The sequence below is a fragment of the Nerophis lumbriciformis genome, linkage group LG37 (assembly GCF_033978685.3).
Source record: "Nerophis lumbriciformis linkage group LG37, RoL_Nlum_v2.1, whole genome shotgun sequence".
NCBI classification, from domain to species: Eukaryota; Metazoa; Chordata; class Actinopteri; order Syngnathiformes; family Syngnathidae; genus Nerophis; species Nerophis lumbriciformis.
In genome coordinates, this window is record NC_084584.2 from 7,080,001 (window position 1) to 7,100,000 (window position 20,000).

A 20,000-nucleotide genomic window follows, 5' to 3' on the forward strand; every position below is an offset into this window, starting at 1 on the left:
AACATGGTGGACAGCTCAGTACTTCACGTCAACACAAAGACACACAACATGGTGGACAGCTCAGTACTTCACGTCAACACAAAGACACACAAAGAGAAAAACCAACACAAAGGAACACAGTCCAATTGTTTTTAAAGCATACAAGAAATACATGGTGAGTAGGGATGTATATCGTTAGGATTTGTATGGATACTGTCGGAGGCAGATATTTACATACAGGTAAAAGCCAGTAAATTAGAATATTTTGAAAAACTTGATTTATTTCAGTAATTGCATTCAAAAGGTGTAACTTGTACATTATATTTATTCATTGCACACAGACTGATGCATTCAAATGTTTCTTTCATTTAATTTTGATGATTTGAAGTGGCAACAAATGAAAATCCAAAATTCCGTGTGTCACAAAATTAGAATATTACTTAAGGCTAATACAAAAAAGGGATTTTTAGAAATGTTGGCCAACTGAAAAGTATGAAAATGAAAAATATGAGCATGTACAATACTCAATACTTGGTTGGAGCTCCTTTTGCCTCAATTACTGCGTTAATGCGGCGTGGCATGGAGTCGATGAGTTTCTGGCACTGCTCAGGTGTTATGAGAGCCCAGGTTGCTCTGATAGTGGCCTTCAACTCTTCTGCGTTTTTGGGTCTGGCATTCTGCATCTTCCTTTTCACAATACCCCACAGATTTTCTATGGGGCTAAGGTCAGGGGAGTTGGCGGGCCAATTTAGAACAGAAATACCATGGTCCGTAAACCAGGCACGGGTAGATTTTGCGCTGTGTGCAGGCGCCAAGTCCTGTTGGAACTTGAAATCTCCATCTCCATAGAGCAGGTCAGCAGCAGGAAGCATGAAGTGCTCTAAAACTTGCTGGTAGACGGCTGCGTTGACCCTGGATCTCAGGTAACAGAGTGGACCGACACCAGCAGATGACATGGCACCCCAAACCATCACCCAACCGTGCAAATTTTGCATTTCCTTTGGAAATCGAGGTCCCAGAGTCTGGAGGAAGACAGGAGAGGCACATGATCCACGTTGCCTGAAGTCTAGTGTAAAGTTTCCACCATCAGTGATGGTTTGGGGTGCCATGTCATCTGCTGGTGTCGGTCCACTCTGTTTTCTGAGATCCAGGGTCAACGTAGCCGTCTACCAGCAAGTTTTAGAGCACTTCATGCTTCCTGCTGCTGACCTGCTCTATGGAGATGGAGATTTCAAGTTCCAACAGGACTTGGCGCCTGCACACAGCGCAAAATCTACCCGTGCCTAGTTTACGGACCATGGTATTTCTGTTCTAAATTGGCCCGCCAATTCCCCTGACCTTAGCCCCATAGAAAATCTGTGGGGTATTGTGAAAAGGAAGATGCAGAATGCCAGACCCAAAAACGCAGAAGAGTTGAAGGCCACTATCAGAGCAACCTGGGCTCTCATAACACCTGAGCAGTGCCAGAAACTCATCGACTCCATGCCACGCCGCATTAACGCAGTAATTGAGGCAAAAGGAGCTCCAACCAAGTATTGAGTATTGTACATGCTCATATTTTTCATTTTCATACTTTTCAGTTGGCCTACATTTCTAAAAATCCCTTTTTTGTATTAGCCTTAAGTAATATTCTAATTTTGTGACACACGGAATTTTGGATTTTCATTTGTTGCCACTTCAAATCATCAAAATTAAATGAAATAAACATTTGAATGCATCAGTCTGTGTGCAATGAATAAATATAATGTACAAGTTACACCTTTTGAATGCAATTACTGAAATAAATCAAGTTTTTCAAAATATTCAAATTTACTGGCTTTTACCTGTATATCCAAATTTAAGTTGTACTTCTTCCATTTCTTTGTCATATTTGAAAACAGCTCGTGTTTTCCACTTCTTCTCTTGATGCTCTGTCAGCAAGCAAACTGTGTGTGTTAACCTTGAGTTCTTTGGAATGTATTATGGCTAGGGAGACGTTGTGCTTGTGTTATGGCTAGGGAGGGGGAAGGAAAGAGAGGTTTTTGGCGTTGGGAAGACAGACCATTTTGGGAGGCGCGATAGAAGGCTCTAGGGTTAGATTGGTCTCAATCAAAATGTATATTGGCAAAGCTTTGAGAATATACAACAAAATACCTATTCTGTCTCTGGTGGTTTTTCAACTCAGATTTAAGTGTCGGAAAGAACTTGGGAGCGAATTGTGACTTGAATTCCCTGGGAGGAACAACTGGTCCAAAACGCAACACCGATGACGATATTCTCTATCAATACCGGTGTTTATCGGTGTTCTTATTGGTACTATATGCAACTTGTATAAATAAAGAGGTCAACATTGCATTTTTATTAGCACAAAAGGTTGCAGAGGTGTGGACTCAAGTCACATGACTTGGACTCGAGTCAGACTCGAGTCATGAATTTGATGACTTTAGACTCAACTTGACAAAATGTAAAAAGACTTGCAACTCGACTTAGACTTTAACATCAATGACTTGTGACTTCACTTGGACTTGAGCCTTTTGAATTGACATGACATGACATGACTTGCTACTTTCCCCAAAACCCAAAGATGAAAAAGTTATTCGGGAGCGCTCCGTATTTTTCATTGTGTACTTGTCTATCAGCGTTGCGTGTGTCAGCTGGTGTGGTCTCAGTACAACAGCCAATCAAATTAGATCTACTTTGTTTTCATCACACAGCATTCATCCAATCAAATTGCAGGACAACCAACGAAGAAGACATGTCCAAACCACACGCCAGTGAACAAAAAATGATACCTAAAACAATTTTGTTTGGGTATAAAAATTACGAGGTGGTCAACACAAAACGGTTTGCAGTATGCAACACATGCGGTTCGAAAATTACTGATGGAGAGGCAACAACTTCCAACTTCGTCCGGCATTTGAAGTTGCACAAAGAACGGTAAGTTTTGAATGTAAGATAACGTTTATTGGCTAAGTAACGTGACTTTTGTTTGCTGTGTAGTTAAATCAGTGAGGCTGTAAACTCACTGCTAACGTTATAACGTTATTGCAAACACGGGAATCTGTTGCAGTTCACTACCTTATTCATACTTTTTGTTCAGTGATTTTTTTTAAGCAGGGTTACGTTAGTCAATATATCACACGTAACGTTAGACGGCGGTCAGCAGCACCGCGTATTTTAGCCACCTAAAAAAAGACAAAAATAGTAAAATAAAGGTCAGTTAAAATGTATACTATATTATGAATATGTGTACCGTTTTAGCTAGCTTTCTGACATACTGTTGGTTGTTTACCTCAGTGGTCCCCAACCACCGGGCCGCGGCCCGGTACTGGTCCGTGGATCGATTGGTATCGGGCCGCACAAGAAATATATATTTTTTTCTTTCTTTTTTTAATTAAATCAACATAAAAAACACAAGATACACTTACAAGTAGTGCACCAACCCAAAACAACTCTCTCCCCCCTTTTGTTCTGGGCATTGAACATGAAGACTCTTCCTTCACTGTTCCGAGTGGCCATGAGAGTCTTGGCAGTGCCTGCCTCCAGTGCTCCAGTGGAGCGAGTTTTCAGCCATGGTGGCATCATACTACGCCCCCATCGTGCACAAATGACTGACAGACTCTTGGCTAATTTGGTCTTTTGCAAATGCAATGCAGCATAGGGCCCTGACATATAAAAAGTACAACTTTTTTGTTATGTTCACGTATATGTCATGTTTTTTCAATGTTAACACTTTTATACAAATAAGTACATTTGCACTTTATTTTTCAATGTGTTTGTTCTGTAAAGGAATGAGTTAATGTTTCAAATGACTGGTTAATAGTGCTATTATAAAGTGCAATGTCAGCACAATTTTCTTTACTGCAATTTAAAATGCCTTGTTTTAATAAATAAATACAGCGTTTGAAAAGCATACACAATCTGTGTTAATATATTAGTCTGTGGTTAAAAGGACTTGAAAGGACTCGAAACTCAAAGTGCAGGACTTAGGACTTGACTTGAGACTTTCCAGTCTTGACTTTGGACTTGACTCGGGGCTTGCCTGTCTTGACTCGGGACTTGACTCGGACTTGAGGGCAAAGACTTGAGACTTACTTGTGACTTGCAAAACAATGACTTGGTCCCACCTCTGAAAGGTTGTACACCACCAACATCATGATACAACATCTCACAGCAGGGAAGTCTTTTATCGACACCTACTTTTTAGGTCTAAACAAGTCAAGTACAGTATGTGTGCAGTGCAAGGGAAGTCTTTTATCAACACCTACTGTTTAGGTCTAAACAAGTCAAGTATGTGTGTGTAATAGTGTGATGTTGTTGCGCTATATTATGAACTAGACAGAGTGTTATATTTATTTTGAAGTAACGCTTTTATTTTGAAGAACCGGATGTCCGGTGCGGGAAGTGTCTTTGCTGTTTTTGCGATTGCTTTACTTCCTCTTCCTTCGGACTTTTGAATGAGAAGGTAATAGTTCTTCACTGCTCCGTGTTTCTTCATATTGTAAATATTCTTCCTAAACGTTCCTAGTAGTGATGGGTTGATGAGGCGTCATGAAGCGTTTCGACACATTGCAAAACTGTATTGATACTGTGTCGATACTGTGTCACTAAATACTGACATCTGCTGGACATTAACAATCCCTACAGGCAACCTATGGACCGACTCAACTGACACTGATTGTATGCCCTAGTACAGGGGTCACCAACCTTTTTGAAACCAAAAACTACTTCTTGGGTACTGATTAATGCGAAGGGCTACCAGTTTGATACACACTTAAATAAATAAATATATTGTCATTTGTAAGTTACACGTAAGTGTGATTTAAACAAGAATAGCTAAATAAATAAATTTATATATATTAAAAAAATGGGTATTTCTGTCTGTCATTCCATCGTACATTTTTTTTTCCTTTTACGGAAGGTTTTTTGTAGAGAATAAATGATGAAAAAAACACTTAATTGAACGGTTTAAAAGAGGAGAAAACACGAAAAAAATTAAAATAACATTTTGAAACATAGTTTATCTTCAATTTCGACTCTTTAAAATTCAAAATTCAACCGACAAAAAGAAGAGAAAAACTAGCTAATTTGAATCTTTTTGAAAAAATTAAAAAAAGAATTTATGGAACATCATTAGTAATTTTTACTTATTAAGATAAATTTTTGAATTTTGATGACATGTTTTAAATTGGTTAAAATCCAATCTGCACTTTGTTAGAATATTTAACAAATTGGACCAAGCTATATTTCTAACAAAGACAAATCAGTATTTCTTCTAGATTTTCCAGAACAAGAAATTCAAAATACTTTGAAATAAGATTTAAATTTGATTCTACAGATTTTCTAGATTTGCCAGAATAATTTTTTTTCATTTTAATCATAGTAAGTTTGAAGAAATATTTCACAAATATTCTTCGTCGAAAAAACAGAAGCTAAAATATTTATTATTCTTTACAATAAAAAAAAATGAATAATTTTACTTGAACATTGATTTAAATTGTCAGGAAAGAAGAGGAAGAAATTTAAAAGGTAAAAAGGTATATTTGTTTAAAAATCCTAAAATCATTTTTAAGGTTGTATTTTTTCTCTAAAATTGTATTTCTAAAAGTAATAAGAAGCAAAGTAAAAAAATAAATGAATTTATTTAAACAAGTGAAGACCCATCCATCCATCCATCCATTTTCTACCGCTTATTCCAAGTGAAGACCAAGTCTTTAAAATATTTTCTTGGATTTTCAAATTCTATTTGAGTTTTGTCTCTTTTAGAATTAAAAATGTCGAGCAAAGCGAGACCAGCTTGCTAGTAAATAAATAAAATTAAAAAAAAATAGAGACTGCTCACTGGTAAGTGCTGCTCTTTTGAGCTATTTTTAGAACAGGTGTGAACTGGTCCTTACGGGCTACCTGGTGACCGCGGGCACCGCGTTGGTGACCCCTGCCCTAGTATATACAATAATATAAACCAAGTCATTGTATTTCATTTAGGTTTATTTCATATCTTCATTTAAATAAAAATATATTTGTATCTTTTTTAGATACAGTCAATAAATAATGTGAACATGTATCATAACATGGAAATCTAAGAGAACGTGTTGTGGATGATTGTGGACTGGGAATTGTTTTAATATTATTTTTTTACACATTTTTATTAAAAAAAAAAAAAAAAAAAAAGTTTTTCCGACGTATTACATTTTAGACGATTTCTCTTCTTAGTTATTATTTCTCCGGCTGTAGAAAAGACCCGCTCACAGGGCACAGAGGAGGCGTCAGTGCGACACAGTTCGCGTATCGGTCACGTGACCAAAACAGCTCATGATCGGTCACGTGACTTTCTAAAAGCGGTACGCGCACCGACACAGGGTTTTGCTCTATGAGCTCGACGCATGCGCCGATGCATCGGTGTTGCCGGACCCATCACTAGTGTTTGCATCACACAGGAGCAGATATCACTCCGCCAGAAAGTTGAGACCTGTGTGTGTGTGTGTGTTTCGTGTTTCCAACACAGGTATGTGGATTTGTGCATTATTATTTTGTAAGAAAACGTTTTTGTTAATGTAATTTAATTTATTATTATTTTTATATGAATGAATGAATGTCACTTCCTCTTCCTTCGGACTTTTGAATGAGAAGGAAGCAGATATCACTCCGCCAGAAAGTTGAGACCTGTGTGTGTGTGTGTGTGTTTCCAACACAGGTTTCCAATAAATACTGAACCGACGGCATGGTGAAGTGTCTTTTATTTAAAAAAATTACACAACGCAGAATAAGACTCACTACATGTGCAGTGCAAGGGAAGTCTTTTCTCAACACCTACTTTTTAGGTCTAAATAAGTCAAGTATGTGTGCAGTGCAAGGTGCAGTTCAGTTATGTCATCATCCTGTAACGTCTACACACATCCATCACTTCACTACAATTACATACCTGCCAACTACTCCGGTTTTCCCGTAATTAGTACGGTTTTCATCAACCTATTCCGGGTTACGGTTGCAGTGATAAAAAATACGGTTTTTCATTAATTTAAAAAAAAAAAGGGGTGAAAACTACACGAATTGCACCTTGTGCAGACAAGATTTTTCGATCGGACACGAGACCACGTTGGGACAAAAAAACACAAGTCTAATGCCGTTGCTAGCGATACAAGTGGAAAACTTTCAACGTTTTTCGTCGCCCAAACAGATTCTTTGGATGTGATAAATGCCGAAGTTTTATTTACGGAGGCAATAATTGAGCATGGACTTCCAATCGCACTGGCTGATCACATGGGACAGTTAAATGTTTGTAATGCAACCTTTAAAAATCATTACGCGGTGAAAAATAAACTTTTCTTGCATGATAATGTCCAGAAAAACTCACTTTATATTACTATAGAGTCCTTTTAACGAATGAGTTTGATGGTTTATCACAAACCTTAAATGAAAGAAGTCCTTTGTTCTCCTGCACCATGCATGCGCTTTGGCCTTGCTTCGTGTTTGGTGCGCAATCCTGTCGGCTGTATTTCACAGCACGTCTTTGACAACTTGAAGTGGCATAAAACATTTAAAACAAAGGGGTTATAGGAACAATCACTTTCAGTGTTTTATGCCACTTCAAGTTGTCAAAGACGGTATGCTGGTGCCCGACTGCCACAAGTGGAACAAACATTTGAAACAAAGGGGTTATAGGAACAATCACTTTCAGTGTTTTATGCCACTTCAAGTAAACTTATCATAAAGTTACCATATCATTTTTGCAGTATGATCAATCTGATAGAATACATTTGGATTTTAGCCACAAAAAGGTAATGACACCAATGTTATCTATTGGAATTGTTTAGTACTGTTATACTGTTAAAAGTGTTTATACTATTTATGCTTTCAAATCCAAGTTGAAGAAATCTTGTTAAATGTTGACAGCATAACTGCCAAAATACAGAAGTATGTCCTTAATATTTTTGCAGTGCTATTTCTGTAGAAAAGTTCAAATGATTACATTAGAGATGTGATGTGCCACTTTTCAAGTGTCTGATGGCTTAAATTAATTTTCATTCATTTTTCATATTTTTAATTCTTTTGAAAGGCTTACAAAAAAACTACATTTGAATTGTAATTCCATGCTATTGACAGGACTATTAATTTGAATGAAGTTAGCTTACCATGTTTACAGTATGATAATTGTGATAGAAATGTGAATTTTAGGCACAGAATATTTTTTACAATTGAACAAGGCAGTAGATTATACAAGCTTGGACAGAAAGTTAATAATGACACCAATTTTTTTTTTTTATGGAATTGTTTAGTACTGTTTTACCATTTGTTTACTGTAAAAAGTGTTTATACTGTTTATACTTTCAATTAATAAATTGAAGTCTTGTGAAAGGTTGACAGGATAACTGGCATTAACTGTCAAAATAATTTCAAACTATTGAAGTTAGCTTACAGAATAAACATGTCAATCAACCCATATGATTTTTGCTGTAATATTTTTGTTTTGAAAAGTGACTGTGACTGATAGAAAAGTGATGGTTTTAGCAACATTTTAACCTGTCTGAATGCTAATAATCATTTTGCATCGGGGGGCGAAGCCCTGAACCCTCCACCAGGACTTTGTCCTGGACCTACCGGGGCCTGCGGCCCTTGGACCCTGGCTACTAGGTTTTTCTGATTTCAAAAGTTGGCAGGTATGCAATTACTACATTCATCCCCATTTTCTACTGCTTGTCCCTATCATCGCATTTAAGATATTAGTAATAAAAGAATATACAACAAAGTAGTATACATGTATGGTATTCATGTTCATACAACAAGATTGATTAAATATCAATCAAAATTAAAGCTGCAAGCAGCATTGGTCGGGCCCACGTATTTGGCAGGTGCTAGTCCTAAGTGTCCCAATACTTTTGTTCAGTTTTCGTCCTAAGTGTCCCAATACTTTTGTCTACTTTTAGTCCGAATTGTCCCAATACTTTTGTGTAGTGTACCTACCTTGTCTGCATTGTGTGGGCACGCTGGTGCTTCCTGCTTTTAAGCAGCCTTCTTGAAAAAACAGCAGCATCAGCGCAGCGGCTCTTAGAAGGGTCATAAAATCAAAACCGGAGCCGGTATTAAAACTCTTTCGATAACTTTTAATCACAAGGGTCTAATCTCTCTCCTGTGTTAGTTAGAAGCCGAAACGACAAACGCGCTCAGAGGAGATAATGTTTGAAGGAATGTGACCGGTTTTTACAAAAATTTTGTTTTGAAGGGGGAATAGCAAACTTCCTGTTGATTTTTGCTGGGGGTTGTCAATTTATGAAATGTAGGTCTAAGTGAGACCTACATAGAGGTTTTTGTCTCCGACCTTCCCAGTGGGAGTTACAGGCAGTTTTGTCAGTTTTTTCATCCGAGGAGCAGTTTTTTGTGCGTTTTATTAAAAAATTGCGCTAGAGCAAAATTTGGAGATTTGGGGTTAGGTTTTTTTATTAGATCACAATTTTTTGCCAGTCCTGATGTGTGTGTTCAGTTTGGTGAGTTTTGAAGCATGTTAAGGGGGTCAAATTACAGCTCAAAGAGGCAAAAGTGACTGTTTTTAGTACTTTTTTGTCTTGAAGGGGGAATTGCCAACTTCCTGTTGATTTTTGCCCGAGAATATACTATTATGAAATCTAGGTCTAAGTCACACCTACATAAAGGTTTTTGTTTCATGTCTCTCCGACCTTCCTAGTGGGAGTTACAGGCAGTCTAGTTTTTTTTTTTCCCAGGGGGCGCTAGAGCGCAATTTTGATTTTTGCGGTTTGGTTTTTTTTATTAAAAGACAATTTTCGCAGGTCCTGATGGCTGGGTCCTGATGGTTAGTGGGTCAAATTAGTGCTCAAAGAGGCGGCGGAAGAATAATAATAAAGAAAGAATAAAACCTTACAAATTCAATAGGTCCTTATGTCCCATTGCATAAGGACTCCCTGTGGGAGTCCTTATGCAATGGGCCATGCGGGCCCTAACAATCAATCAACATGTTCGGTGGGGGTGCACTTTGTAACAATTGCTTGTATTTTGACACGTGATTTCTTCCCGGAAGTGACCAGCAGTGGTGGTCCACCAAGACAAGATGGTCGTTGTACAGCAAGCAGCGTTCACTATCATTAGAGCGTATCAAAACACGTATTGGTATGTCAGACTTAGCCTTGTTGTGGTTTAACTCTTATCTTACTGACAGGATGCAGTGCGTCTCCTCGGACTATGTTAAGGTACTACACGGTCTAGCTCCAGCCTATCTTGTCGATTGTATTGTACCATATGTCCCGGCAAGAAATCTGCGTTCAAAGAACTCCGGCTTATTAGTGATTTCCAGAGCCCAAAAAAAGTCTGCGGGCTGTAGAGCGTTTTCTATTCGGGCTCCAGTACTATGGAATGCCCTCCCGGTAACAGTTAGAGATGCTACCTCAGTAGAAGCATTTAAGTCCCATCTCAAAACTCATTTGTATACTCTAGCCTTTGAATAGCCCCCCCTTTTGTAGACCAGTTGATCTGCCGTTTCTTTTCTTTTCTCCTCTGCTCCCCCCTATCCCTTGTGGAAGGGGAGACACACAGATCCGGTGGCCATGGATGGGGTGCTGGCTGTCCGGGGTCGGGACCCGGGGTGGACCGCTCGCCTGTATATCGGTTGGGAACATCTCTGCGCTGCTGACCCGTCTGCGCTCGGGATGGTTTCCTGCTGACCCCACTGTGGACTGGACTCTTACTGTTATGCTGGATCCACTATGGACTGTACTCTCACAATATTATGTTAGACCCACTCGACATCCATTGCATTCGGTCTCCCTATGCGGTCCTGTCCAAGGTTTCTCATAGTCATTCACATCGACGTCCCACTGGGGTGAGTTTTTCCTTGCCCTTATGTGGGCTCTGTACCGAGGATGTCGTTGTGGCTTGTGCAGCCGTTTGAGACACTTGTGATTTAGGGCTATATAAATAAACATTGATTGATTGATTGATTAGTCATTAGTCCAGAATCTTAACAGTCTTCCTGAACCCACCCGATTAGGAACCGGTACCAAAAAATACGGGAAGACGGTATGCATCCCTAATGGTTGACACAAGCAGACATGAATCACTGGGCTTGTCTGCTTTCCTGAGGCTGAGATGAAGTCCGAAGCAGGACCCGACTGCAGCTTTTGACACAGTTGACCACACAATTCTTTGATCTGGTTTTGGAAGACTATGTGGGTGTCAGAGGGACTGCTCTGAAGTGGGTCAGGTTGTACCTGTCAGGGAAAGGTTTCTGTGTAAGATTGGGAGACTCAACTTATTTCCATCGCCCCCCCCCTTGACTGTGGAGTCCCCCAAGGATCAATTCTTGGACCCATCCTACTTTAAATCACTCCTCTCGGTGCAATATTCAGAAATCATGGCATCTTTTATCATTTTCATGCAGATGACTGCCAAATATATTTGCCAATTTGTAAAAAATAATCCTACCCCCCGGCACCCCTACTTGAGTGCTTAAATGACATCAAGGCCTGGTTGGCACAGAATTTTTTTTAAAGCTAAACGAGGAAAAAACTGGGCAACATTGATCCTCTGCTGTAGAGATGCGCGGTTTGCGGGCACAACCGCGGAGTCCGCGGATTATCCGCGGATCGGGCGGATGAAATAAAAAAAAATTAGATTTTATCCGCGGGTCGGGTCGGGCGGTTGAAATTAAAAAAAAAAATTGATTTTAAATAGATTCAGGCGGGTGGCAGTTAAACCAATTGGGAAATATATATACATAGTTAAATGTTGTTACCCACATACGAAAAACGAGCAGGCACCTGCAGCATATGCCACAACAGAAGAAAAAAAAAAAAAGAGATGGACACTTTTACGGAGCGGAGAAGGGACGCCTCGCCGGGGTCCGGGACCGAGGCCCCTTCCCCCGAGAGGGCCCCACCGGGAGCCGTAGCTGAGGCGATCCGCGAGAAGGGCCCGACGCACGTCCAGGGTCACCACCGCGCCCACCGCACCGACACCCCGCCTCGTCCGCCTTCGCCGCGGCCGGCGTCACGCGCAGCAGGTAAGCAGCTTACCTGCCCGCCACCCCCGTGGCCGGTGGCTCGTAACAGGGGTCACGCCGCGCGCTCCGCCCGCGCAGCTTATCTGCCCGCCACCCCTGTTGCCGGGGGCGCGTAACAGGGGCCACTCCGCGCGCAGTGCGCTCACGAAAGGGGTGGGGCTCACCCTGGTTGATATAGACAGCAGGACGGTGGCCATGGAAGTCGGAACCCGCTAAGGAGTGTGTAACAACCCACCTGCCGAATCAACTAGCCCTGAAAATGGATGGCGCTGGAGAGTCGGGCCCATACCCGGCCGTCGCCGGCAGAGAGATGCGCTTGGAGGTGCGCTCAGCGCGGCTCCCATATGATTGCGCACTGGTGTGCGTCTGGGTCGTGACAGCATGGCACGCGAATGTCTGTGCTGCATTGGATCAGTCTCCTTTCTTTAACAGGCAAAAGCTTTATAACCTCACTAATGCCTTGCATCGTCTATATTAGATATATAACAACGGGCGGGGGCGGGCGGGTGCGGTTCTGATCAAATGATAGGTCGGGTGGATGGCGGATGGTTGACGACTTTCTTATGCGGTTGCGGATGAAATAATTGCCTCTGCTGGACTCTGACTTTCCTAAGAACTCTGTACATCCCACAGCCACCAGCCTTGGAGTCATTATAGACCACGCTTTTAAATTTGACAAACAAACCAACACCGTTGTTGAATCAAGTTTGTATGACCTTTGGCTTTTATCAAAGATGAAATCTTTATCTTTTAAACAATTTGAACAGGTCGTGCAGGCTTTTAGGTCTGGACTACTGGAATCCACTTGACACTGGAATACATCCAAATGCCCTGTCTCATGCTTTTAGTTCCTTTTCCTGCTCGTTTTAGAATTGATTTTAAAATGTTACTGTTTTTTTCTTAAAGCTTCGAATGTACTGGCCCCAAAGTACATCACGGACCTCATACAACTTTATGCTCCAGCTCGCGCTTTGAGGTCCAAGGGCCAAGTTCCAACTTGTGGGGCCTAAAACCAGGCTTAAAACTAGGGGAGACAGGAACCTTCTCTGTTGTTGGCCCTAAACTTTGGAATGTTCTGCCCCCTCATGTCAGAATGGCCCCCACTGTTGGAATGTCTTAAAACCCACTTTCATTCTCTGGCTTTTAAATTGGCATGAGTCTTGTGGTCTTTTATTGTTTTATTCTATTTTATTGATGTCTTGCATTATTTTATTCTATTATTAGGGCCCGCATGGCCCATTGTATAAGGACTCCCAAAGGGAGTCCTTATGCAATGGGACATAAGGACCTATTGAATTTGTAAGGTTTTATTATTCTTTATTATTATTATACCGACCGCCTCTTTGAGCACTAATTTGACCCACTTAACATGCTTCAAAACTCACCATATTTGACCCACATCAGGACCTGCGAAAATTGCCTTTTAATAAAAAAACCAAACCCCAAAACTCAAAATTGCGCTCTAGCGCCCCCTAGGAAAAAAAAAAACTAGACTGCCTGTAACTCCCACTAGGAAGGTCCGAGAGACATGAAACAAAAACCTCTATGTAGGTCTAACTCAGACCTAGATTTCATAATAGTACATTCTCGGGCTAAAATCAACAGGAAGTTGGCAATTCCCCCTTCAAGACAAAAAAGTACTAAAAACAGTCACTTTTGCCTCTTTGAGCTGTAATTTGACCCCCTTAACATGCTTCAAAACTCACCAAACTGAACGCACACATCAGGACTGGCAAAAATTGTGATCTAATAAAAAAACCGAACCACAAACCTCAAAATTGCGCTCTAGCGCCCCCTACAAAAAAAACAAACTAGACTGCCTGTAACTCCCACTAGGAAGGTCGGAGAGACATGAAACAAAAACCTTTATGTAGGTGTGACTTAGACCTAGATTTCATAATAGTATATTCTCGGGCCAAAATCAACAGGAAGTTGGCAATTCCCCCTTCAAGACAAAAAAGTACTAAAAACAGTCACTTTTGCCTCTTTGAGCTGTAATTTGACCCCCTTAACATGCTTCAAAACTCACCAAACTGAACACACACATCAGGACTGGCAAACATTGCGATCTAAAAAAAAAACCTAACCCCAAATCTCAAAATTGCGCTCTACTGCAATTTTTTAATAAAACGCAAAAAAAACTGCGCCTCGGAAGAAAAAACTGACAAAACTGCCTGTAACTCCCACTGGGAAGGTCGGAGAGACATGAAACAAAATGTAGGTCTCACTTAGACCTACATTTCATAAATTGACAACCCCCAGCAAAAATCAACAGGAAGTTTGCTATTCCCCCTTCAAAACAATTTTTTTGTAAAAACCGGTCACCTTCCTTCAAAAACGAACTCCTCAGCGCGTTTGTCGTTTCGCCTTCAAACTAACACAGGAGAGAGATTGAACCCTCGTGATTACAATGACAGAAGCGCTTTTTTTCCTAACTGCTCCGGTTTTGATTTTATGACCCTTCAAAGACCCGCTGCGCTGATGCTGCTGCGCTGCTGTTTTTTTTAAGATGGCTGCTTAAAAGCAGGAAGCACCAACGTGCCCACACAATGCAGACAAGGTAGGTACACTAGACAAAAGTCTTGGGACACTTCAGACTAAAAGTAGACAAAAGTATTGGGACACTTATGACTACCACTGGACAAAAGTATTGGGACACTTAGGCCGAAAACTGGACAAAAGTATTGGGACACTTAGGACTACAACTTGCCAAAAGTATTGGGACACTTAGGACTAGCACCTGCCAAATACGCGGGCCCGACCAACGCTGCTTGCAGCTTTAATTATATATATATTTTTTAGTGTTTATTGTTTCATTCTAAATGCTTGTAACTTGATTACTTGTATTGTTTCTTTTGTATGTGAGGCACTCTGGAAACAGTTGTGTTGCTAATAGTGCGGTAGAAATAAAGGGATTGGATTGAAAAGCAAATCTTTGTGGCGACCTGAGCAGAGAAAACTTTTCTCTAAAGAAGTCTGATCCATTTAGTGTCTTTCCGTGCCTTCAAGTGGCAAAACCATCTTATCTATCTGCTGATGGCAAACAGCACTTTGGAATTGGGAAGCGTGTTTCTGGTTCTCCGAGGTACTTCAAGGCAGCAGTGGGCGACTTTGAAATGTGATTGTGGACTTGTTTTCAATGAGGCGACTTCCAGGCTCAGACAACTTTTTCAGAATATGAGCCTATACAGAGCATCTATGAGCAGGCAGTTAGGAAAAAAGCTAAGAAAATTATTTCCAACTCACAACATCCACTCTTTCCTGAATATGGAACCCTGCCATCAGGGAGAAGACTCCGGGTCCCACTATGCAAATTTAACCGCCTTAAAGTATCATTTGTCCCAGCCTCCATTAAGCTGACCAACAATGTGCAATAGAATTTTAATACATAGGTTAGCACTTTTTTAGCACACTGCACTTTAGCACATAGCACTTTAGAACTAAGCACTTTAGCACACAGCACTTTATCCATGAGCTCTAGTGCAATGCACATTGGTACTTTATCTTTATCTCCATAGTGTAGATGTTATGCCTACATCAAAGTGCCACCTATGTCTATCAAGCTCCATGTTCTGATGTTTAAATGTTAGTTGTATGGTTGTGGTTGTGTCTGTGCTTGTGTTTTTGTTCTGTTGTTTTTGGGTATGTTAAGAAAGCAATGATGCACTGTGCCCAAGACAAATTTCCCCGCGGGGACAATAAAGTTGAACCTTGAACCTTGAACCTTGAAAATGGCTTTCAAGTGGCCTCCAACTGAAGCTGAAGCGTTGGAAACACTATGAATAATCCTGCCATCCAGGCTGCGTGCCTGAGAAGGTTGAAAGCAGCCGGGCGTAGAGGTCAGGACGGGGCTTTAGTCCAACCAAAACCAAACACACACTCTTCAGTGTCTGAGCCCCTAAACCCTGAAAGTCCGCATACACACAGCTGACTGGCCTTTGGAGGTCCAGGTGGGTGATCTTGTTCCAGTGCCGGCCTGACGGATGGGAACTGCCAAATGCGGGCCTTCTCTCCACGTTTGCTGTTTTCATTCACAGTCCTCAAACAAATATCAGCAGGGACTTAAATCCCTCCAACAGTCGGGGTCTTTCACACTCAAACTTGACTGATCCGTCAGTTGTGTTTTTGAAAGAACATGTGAGCCCCTGCCCAGCTCCCAGCTCCCTGGTGGACTCATAATGGATCCATAGCAAGGTCTTGTCTAGGACTCTGTAAGGACTCAACTCCTGAACTCTTCTTTTCCAGACACTCAGCTGGGGATTTTTCTCAGCCTTGCAAATCCTTTCCGCGCATCCAAAGAGTGCCGCATCAGCAGTGAGTGCAGCATCTTGGGATTTCCCCCTCCAACCCTTCCCGGTCTTAAAAGCAGAGAAGGTGGGAAAGAGGGGTCTTCATCCTGCCAGGAACAACAACCCCTCAGCAAGTGTGAGCCGGCTTTCCAAGACCAGCCACACAAACTAAACAGTCTCAGCATCTACTTTCAACATCTAGACTTTTGTTTCCAGCTCTCACATAATACTTTTTCATGACGCAATCATTTGCTATCATCAACATCCGTGAGAAAATACCTCTCAGACTTTTGTGTTTGCCCTGGGCCTCGGAGCGGACTCTTTCGCAGACTTGTGTGTTTGCCCTCGGCTCTGGAGCGGACTCTTTCGCAGAATTTGGCCAAAATACCATGAATATTAAAATAAACACACACGTTTTCCATGTCTGAAGCAGACATGGAACCGGAGTCCTATTCCATTCTTCCTAGCTGGGGTTTTCAGGCGCTCCCGGCCTGCTTTGAACACTCGGATTTTTTCAAAGTAAACGCTTCGGGCCCCGGCGGGACACTCAGTCAAGAGCATCCCGGGGGCGCCGATAGGCAGGGGTGTGGGTCGGGCGGCGGCTCGCCTTTCGGCGGCGCGCCCGCCCCGTTCCCGAAGTCCAACTACGAGCTTTTTAACTGCAGCAACTTTAAGATACGCTATTGGAGCTGGAATGACCGCGGCTGCTGGCACCAGACTTGCCCTCCAATGGATCCTCGTTAAAGGATTTAGAGTGTACTCATTCCAATTACAGGGCCTCGAAAGAGTCCTGTATTGTTATTTTTCGTCACTACCTCCCCGTGTCGGGAATGGGTCATTTGCGCGCCTGCTGCCTTCCTTGGATGTGGTAGCTGTTTCTCAGGCTCCCTCTCCGGAATCGAACCCTGATTCCCCGTTACCCGTTGTCACCATGGTAGGCACAGAACCTGCCATCGAAAGTTGATAGGGCAGACATTCGAAAGAGACGTCGCCGCCACCAGGGGCCGGCGATCTGCTCGAGGTTATCTAGAGTCACCAAAGCGGCCGGAGCGTCCCCCCGGAGGGGGAGCCCCGTATGGGTTTTCGGTCTGATAAATGCACGCATCCCCGTCCAGGGTCAGCGCTCGTATGCATGTATTAGCTCTAGAATTGCCACAGTTATCCAAGTAACGGTGGAGTGATCTGTCTGGAGCAGAAACGTGTCCAGAGGTCTTTGCAGTTTTTGACTCACATTGATGGTCACACGCAGCTCCTTGCAGTTTCATGGAGTTGGGATTTCTATCTATTGTGTCATTTAGGTCCACAACCTAACCGGTTTTTAGATCTCTTTGCTCTAAATTGTTTCCTGCAAGGGCAGCACCGTGGGAAAGAGGTCCTGGGTTCGGGGAGTTTGCATGTACTCCCCGTGACTGCGTGGGTTCTACTCCGGCTTCCTCCCACCTCCAAAGACATGCACCTGGGGATAGGCCCCTTCCACCTCCAAAGACATGCACCTGGGGATAGGCCCCTCCCACCTCCAAGGACATGCACCTGGGGATAAGTTGATTGGCAACACTAAATGGTCCCTAGTGTGTGAATGTTGTCTATCTGTGTTGGTCCTGTGATGAGGTGGTGACTTGTCCAGGGTGTACACCGCCCTTGCCCGAATGCGGCTGATAGGCTCCAGCACCCCCCGCGACCCCCAATGGGACAAGCGGTAAAAAATGTATGTATGGATGTTTCCTGATTTTACAAAGTAGTTAATTAGGGCCCGCATGGCCCATTGCATAAGGACTCCCACAGGGAGTCCTTATGCAATGGGACATAACTGTAATTTGACCCACTTAACATACTTCAAAACTCACCATATTTTATCCACACATCAGGACCTGCGAAAATTGCCCTTTTTAAAAAAAAACCGAACCCCAAAACTCAAAATTGCACTCTAGCGCCCCCTAGGAAAAGAAAAACTAGACTGCCTGTAACTCCCACTAGGAAGGTCGGAGAGACATGAAACAAAAACCTCTATGTAGGTCTGACTTAGACCTACATTTCATAATAGTACATTGTCGGGCTAAAATCAACAGGAAGTTGGCAATTCCCCCTTCAAGACAAAAAAGTACTAAAAACAGTCACTTTTGCCTTTTTGAGCTGTAATTTGACCCCCTTAACACGCTTCAAAACTCACCAAACTGAACGCACACATCAGGACTGGCAAAAATTGCGATCTAATAAAAAAACCTAACCCCAAATCTCAAAATTGCGCTCTAGAGCAATTTTTGAATAAAACGGAGAAAAAACTGCTCCTCGGAAGAAAAAACTGACAAAACTGCCTGTAACTCCCACTTGGAAGGTCGGAGAGACATGAAACAAAAACCTCTATGTAGGTCTCACTTAGACCTACATTTCATAAATTGACAACCCCCAGCAAAAATCAACAGGAAGGTTGCTATTCCCCCTTCAAAACAAATTTCTTGTAAAAACCGGTCACCTTTCTTCAAAAACTATCTCCTCTGAGCGCGTTTGTTGTTTCGGCTTCAAACTAACACAGGAGAGAGATTAAACCCTTGTGTATAAAATAACAGAACAGCTTTTTAATACCTGCTCCGGTTTTGATTTTATGACCCTTCAAAGACCCGCTGCGCTGCTGTTTTTTTTAAGATGGCTGCTTAAAAGCAGGAAGCACCAACGTGCCCACACAATGCAGACAAGGTAGGTACACTAGACAAAAGTCTTGGGACACTTCAGACTAAAAGTAGACAAAAGTATTGGGACACTTATGACTACCACTGGACAAAAGTATTGGGACACTTATGACTACCACTGGACAAAAGTATTGGGACACATAGCACGAAAACTGGACAAAAGTATTGGGACACTTGGGACTACAACTTGACAAAAGTATTGGGACACTTACACTGCACAAAAGTATTGGGACACTTATGAATACCACTGGACAAAAGTATTGGGACACTGAGGACGAAAACTGGACAAAAGTATTGGGACACTTACACTGGACAAAAGTATTGGGACACTTAGGACTACCACTTGACAAAAGTATTGGGACACTTAGGACTAATACTGGACAAAAGTATTGGGACACTTACACTGGACAAAAGTATTGGGACACTTAGGACTACAACTTGACAAAAGTATTGGGACACTTAGGACTAATACTGGACAAAGTTTTGGGACACTTAGGACTATAACTGGACAAAAGTATTGGGACACTTAGGACTAGCACCTGCCAAATACGTGGGCCCGACCAATGCTGCTTGCAGCTTAAATTGTTGATGTTTTTGTCTATAAAGTATTGAAACATCTATAAAGTATTGAGTATCTTGTTGCCATTTGAATAATACTATTCAGCATGCCTCATGTTGCTGGCATATTATTGTTCTAATCACTGGAATATTCTTTTCTACATGTTCGTAGTATGCTAGTTAGCTTGTTGTACCGACATTCTGCCTCTATAGATCTTACATTATAAATGTTCTATATGATGTATTCTCTGTCATCCATAATTGATTGTTGTTTCCAAGGACAATGTTTGTCATAAAGTGTCATGAAAGTATGGGGAAAAAAACCCACAACTTTGTTCTCTTTTTAAAACCTTGAAACTTTTCTCTGTGCATAACATCCATGTTCCTCTTCTTCTAGGTGCCATCATAGAGTGTGAAAACTGGGAGATATTAGCAGACCACTTGTATTGTTATCTAAATCCATCCATTTTCTACCCCTTGTCCCTTTCAGGGTCGCGGGGGGTT

The 20,000-nt window shown here is 41.8% G+C and overlaps 1 protein-coding gene across 2 annotated transcripts in view; it reads right to left on the minus strand.

Annotated features, from left to right (window-relative positions):
• The window catches only part of LOC133577361 (phospholipid phosphatase 3-like), a 52,606-nt gene that overhangs the window by 23,430 nt on the left and 9,176 nt on the right, over nucleotides 1-20,000 (minus strand). The gene's annotated exons all lie outside the window — the stretch shown is intronic.